General features: G+C 50.6%; 2 non-coding genes across 2 annotated transcripts; both read left to right on the plus strand.

The window, feature by feature from the left end:
* Positions 1-3,218: 3,218 nt before the first annotated feature.
* On the plus strand, positions 3,219-5,131 carry LOC137497193 (small subunit ribosomal RNA). Its single transcript, XR_011017728.1, has one exon. It is a non-coding gene; the product is annotated as a small subunit ribosomal RNA (ribosomal RNA).
* Positions 5,132-5,530: 399 nt separating this feature from the next.
* LOC137497100 (5.8S ribosomal RNA) lies at positions 5,531-5,685 on the plus strand. Its single transcript, XR_011017636.1, has one exon. It is a non-coding gene; the product is annotated as a 5.8S ribosomal RNA (ribosomal RNA).
* The last annotated feature ends 206 nt before the right edge of the window (positions 5,686-5,891 follow it).

Below are 5,891 nucleotides of genomic sequence, written 5' to 3' on the forward strand. Positions count from 1 at the left end.
ACCTTCGATGTTAGGCCCCTTACAACAACAAGCAAGATGATAGAATGCGATCTTGTTTCAAGGTATTAGAAGGGATTAGACAAGGCTGTAATATTTCACCATTGTTGTTCATAGCTTATATGGATCATCTACTGAAAGGTATTAAGTGGCAGGGAGGGATTCAGTTACATGAAAATGTAATAAGCAGCCTGGCCTATTCTGACGACTTGGCCTTAATTGTAGATTGTGCCAAGAGCAATGAAAGGTGCAATGAATTATTCTTCTTTTCCTACAGCTTTTTCCCACACCTGTGGAGTCGCGAGTGCGAACTGTGTCGCACATGTGGATTTGGCCCTGTTTTACGGCCGGATGCCCTTCCTGACGCCAACCCTATATGGAGAGATGTAATGAATAGTGCATGTTTCTATGGTGGTTCGTAGTGTGGTATGTTGTCTGAATATGAAGAGGATAGTATTGGGACGGACACAAACATCCAGTCCCCGAGCCAGAAGAATTAATAAGAAGCTGTTAAAATCCCCGACCCGGCCGGAAATCGAACCCGGGAACCTCTGAACCGAAGGCAAGTACGCTGACCATTCAGCCAATGAGACCGGCAATATGTACAATGAATATGGTATGAAAATTAGCCTTTCAAACACTATATTGATGTCACTAGGTAAGAAATCCAAGAGAATTGAATGCCAAATTGGGGAAACAAAGCTGGAGCAGGTAGATAATTTGAAGTATTAAGGATGTGTGTTCTCCCAGGATGGTAGTCGGCTATAGTAAGTGAGATTGAATCAAGGTGCAGTAAAGCTAATGCACTGAGCTCATTACATCGGTCTGTTTTGAGACCAACTTTGATTTACAGGAGTGAAAGCTGGGTGGACTCAGAATACCTTATTCATAAGTTAGAAGTAACAGACAAGAAAATAGCGAGAATGATTGCTGGTAAACAGGTGGAAACAATGGCAGGAGGGTACTCGAAATAAGGAGATAAAAGCTAAATTTCCGGGTGAGTTGGCCGTGCGGTTAGGGGCGCGCGGCTGTTAGCTTGCATCCGGGAGATAGTGGGTTCGAATCCCACTGTCGGCAGCCCTGAAGATGGTTTTTCAATGGTTTCCCATTTTCACACCAGGCAAATGCTGGGGCTGTACCTTAATTAAGGCCACGGCCGTTTCCTTCCAACTCGTAGGCTTTTCCTATCCCATCGTTGCCATAATACCTGTCTATATCGGTGCGACGTAAAACCACTAACAAAAAAGCTAAGTTACGAATGAACTCGATGGTATGCATAAACCGGCTTCAGTGGTGGGGTCATGTGAGACGAATGGAGGAGGATAGGTTGCCTAGGAGAATAATGGACTCTGTTATGAGAGGTAACAGGAGAAGAGGGAGACGCAGACGACAATGGTTAGACTGAGTTTCTAACGACATAAAGATAAGAGGTAAGGAACTAAACGATGCCACTGAACTAATTACAAGCAGACGATTGTGGTGGCGTTTAGCAAATTCGCAGAGGCGTGCAGACTGAGTCCGCCTCTGTGGTGTAGTGGTTAATGTGATTAGCTGCCAAGACAGGAGAACCGGGTTCGATTCCCGGCTCTGCCACGAAATTCGAAAAGTGGTACGAGGGCTGGAACGGGGTCTACTCAGCCTCGGGAGGTCAAATGAGTAGAAGGGGGGGGGTTCGATTCCCTCCTCAGCCATCCTGGAGGTGGTTTTCCGTGGTTTCCCACTTCTCCTCCAGGCAAATGCCGGTATGGTACCTAACTTAAAGCCACGGCCGCTTCCTTCCCTCTTCCTTGTCTATCCCTTCCAAATTTACCATTCCCCGTAAGGCCCCTGTTCAGCATAGCAGGTGAGGCCGCCTAGGCGGGGTACTGGTCATCCTCCCCAGTTGTATCCTCTGACCCAGAGTCAGAAGCTCCAGGACACTGCCCTTGAGGCGGTAGAGGTGGGATCTCTCACTGAGTCCGAGGGAAAACCAGACCCATGAGGGTAAACAGATGAAGAAGATGACGAAGTGCAGACTGAAAGCTATGTATGTATGTATGTATATATGTATGTATGTATGTATGTATGTATGTACGGAACTGTCTGCATCTGATTACTTTAGCGTGGGAACCATTAAAAATGAGACTTGTAGGTTTCAGTCTTCAGGAATGTGGCCTTAAAATCAGTTTTGTTCTCATGCCGGTTATGTTCCAGCTTCTGTCACCGGTAGTGCTGAGCCTGACTGGGCTCTGCAAATTCGTCCTGAAAATCCGGATCACATTCCAGCTTCCCTTTGTAGCCCATGTCACAGCAATGAACGCATTTCAATCATCCTCCAGCTCCTAAACTCCACATGATATTCGGTCTTGTCGGTTTATTCGTTGTGCTTCCTTACAAGGACGGAAACGAAAATATTATCAAGCTGAAATACTAATAAGGCAAGAACAACAAGAAAAAATTGGTTAAAAAAAGGAGAAACAATTGAAAGTGATCGCTAGAAAATTGCAAATTTTCTCGAAAAGGTCTAACTCAACAAAACAAAAAGCTTCTAAAGGAAAGTGTTTTTGCCTGGTGTGTGTCGTGAATCCTTCAGTGACACACCGAAACAAATCTGGCTGCAGTGTTCACAATGTGGATTCACAAATCTAGCATAAATGTCGTATGTCTTTTTTTAGTGCCGGGATATCCCAGGACGGGTTCGGCTCGCCAGGTGCAGGTCTTTCTAGTTGACTCCTGTAGGCGACCTGCGCGTCGTGATGAGGATGAAATGATGATGAAGACAACACATACACAGACGAGAGTCGTGTCTACAGCGAAATAGTCGCCGTAATTAGGTATCTGTATTTACCGCTAATTTTACTGTTGAGAGCGGCAGCTTACCTGCCCGCGACTGCAATGCTGCGAGCCTCTGCACACCCAGTGTTCATGCTCATATGCGGCGCTCAGTAATGTTGGTAACCGCTCGCCCTTGCTCGGGCGTGAAAATGTAGCATCGTACGCCTCTCGTACGGTCCTGCCGACCTCGGCAGCGGTCGAAGTGGAGATGTGACGATGGATGGTGAAGGGACTCGATCCCTAGTGAAGGCCCGTCCGGCCGGGTGAGAGCCCGTGCTCGGCGGCCTATGAAATTTTAGTTGGCGGCCACTCGGTCGGCCAACGGAGCAAAGCAAGTCTGTGTCCCGCAGACCGCACTCGTCGGCGGCGGGCTACGACGCTCGGTTTCGGCTCTCGAGCCAGCCAGCTCCCTGGTTGATCCTGCCAGTAGTCATATGCTCGTCTCAAAGATTAAGCCATGCATGTCTCAGTGCAAGCCAAATTAAGGTGAAACCGCGAATGGCTCATTAAATCAGTTATGGTTCCTTAGATCGTACCACTTTACTTGGATAACTGTGGTAATTCTAGAGCTAATACATGCAAACAGAGTCCCGACCAGAAGTGGAAGGGACGCTTTTATTAGATCAAAATCAATCGGTCGGCTCGTCCGGTCCGTTTGCCTTGGTGACTCTGAATAACTTTGGGCTGATCGCACGGTCCTCGTACCGGCGACGCATCTTTCAAATGTCTGCCTTATCAACTGTCGATGGTAGGTTCTGCGCCTACCATGGTTGTAACGGGTAACGGGGAATCAGGGTTCGATTCCGGAGAGGGAGCCTGAGAAACGGCTACCACATCCAAGGAAGGCAGCAGGCGCGCAAATTACCCACTCCCGGCACGGGGAGGTAGTGACGAAAAATAACGATACGGGACTCATCCGAGGCCCCGTAATCGGAATGAGTACACTTTAAATCCTTTAACGAGTATCCATTGGAGGGCAAGTCTGGTGCCAGCAGCCGCGGTAATTCCAGCTCCAATAGCGTATATTAAAGTTGTTGCGGTTAAAAAGCTCGTAGTTGGATTTGTGTCCCACGCTGTCGGTTCATCGCTCGTCGGTGTCTAACTGGCATGGTTCGTGGGACGCCCTGCCGGTGGTGGCGAGTCGAAAGCGCGCGGCCGCCGTGGTTATCCGCGTGCGGTTCCTGCGCGCCGTAGGCGGACCCCGATGAAATCCTACCGCGGTGCTCTTCATTGAGTGTCGAGGTGGGCCGGCACGTTTACTTTGAACAAATTAGAGTGCTTAAAGCAGGCCGGCTGCGGTGCATGGAATAATGGAATAGGACCTCGGTTCTATTTTGTTGGTTTTCGGAACCCGAGGTAATGATTAATAGGGACAGGCGGGGGCATTCGTATTGCGACGTTAGAGGTGAAATTCTTGGATCGTCGCAAGACGGACCGAAGCGAAAGCATTTGCCAAGTATGTTTTCATTAATCAAGAACGAAAGTTAGAGGTTCGAAGGCGATCAGATACCGCCCTAGTTCTAACCATAAACGATGCCAGCTAGCGATCCGCCGAAGTTCCTCCGATGACTCGGCGGGCAGCTCCCGGGAAACCAAAGCTTTTGGGTTCCGGGGGAAGTATGGTTGCAAAGCTGAAACTTAAAGGAATTGACGGAAGGGCACCACCAGGAGTGGAGCCTGCGGCTTAATTTGACTCAACACGGGAAACCTCACCAGGCCCGGACACCGGAAGGATTGACAGATTGAGAGCTCTTTCTTGATTCGGTGGGTGGTGGTGCATGGCCGTTCTTAGTTGGTGGAGCGATTTGTCTGGTTAATTCCGATAACGAACGAGACTCTAGCCTGCTAAATAGTCGCATCCGGTATCCGTTCGTGCTACCGGCGACAACACATCTTCTTAGAGGGACAGGCGGCTTCTAGCCGCACGAGATTGAGCAATAACAGGTCTGTGATGCCCTTAGATGTTCTGGGCCGCACGCGCGCTACACTGAAGGAATCAGCGTGTCCTCCTAGTCCGAAAGGACCGGGCAACCCGTTGAACCTCCTTCGTGCTAGGGATTGGGGCTTGCAATTGTTCCCCATGAACGAGGAATTCCCAGTAAGCGCGAGTCATAAGCTCGCGTTGATTACGTCCCTGCCCTTTGCACACACCGCCCGTCGCTACTACCGATTGAATGATTTAGTGAGGTCTTCGGACCGGTGCGCGGGATCTGCTTCGCGCAGTTTCCGATGTGTCTGGAAAGATGACCAAACTTGATTATTTAGAGGAAGTAAAAGTCGTAACAAGTTTTCCGTAGGTGAACCTGCGGAAGAATCATTACCGAAATTGTTTTTAACAAAAAACATTTCGAGAAGGAGGAGTCGGACGGCCCCGCGCGGTCCTCTCCTCCGGCGAGGCTCCCTCGAGGAGCGAGACTCCTGCCGAGCCCGCTGTTGCGAGCTCAGGCGAGTCCTGTTCGTACTGTGTAAGCGGCGGCCCCGGCCGTCGCCGACAGGGGGAGTGTCGCGGTCCGCGTCTCCCACCACGCAGACGTTCGGCATTGGGTACCTACCTCCTCGCTCAGTGGAGGGTACCCGTCGCGGCCTCGGCCCGGCGGGAAGGTTTTAAATGAACGCCACGCCCATGCTCGAAACACTTCTTAGCTCTGTGACGAGAAACCCATGAAAATGATTGCTTCTCCTCCACTCACCGTGGAGAGAACGATCGAATGAAAAAAACAACCCTGAACGGTGGATCACTCGGCTCGTGGGTCGATGAAGAACGCAGCAAATTGCGCGTCGACATGTGAACTGCAGGATACATGAACATCGACATTTCGAACGCACATTGCGGTCCATGGATTCCGTTCCCGGACCACGCCTGGCTGAGGGTCGGTTGCTAAAACTGAACGCGACATTGCGTTCGGAGGGTGGGAGCGTCGCGGTTCGTGCGGCCACGGCCGCCGCCGCGTCTCCTGAAAAGAGCTTCACCCCGGTGGAGCTGGACCGGTCGACACCCCCACTGAGAGTGTGTGAGACGGGAGGGTTGGTCCGCGCAGCGTCTTTGTGTCTGCTGGCGCCGGTTCGCCGCCCTTGCTCCG

This window comes from Anabrus simplex, chromosome 1, assembly GCF_040414725.1.
Source record: "Anabrus simplex isolate iqAnaSimp1 chromosome 1, ASM4041472v1, whole genome shotgun sequence".
In the NCBI taxonomy this organism is placed as follows: Eukaryota; Metazoa; Arthropoda; class Insecta; order Orthoptera; family Tettigoniidae; genus Anabrus; species Anabrus simplex.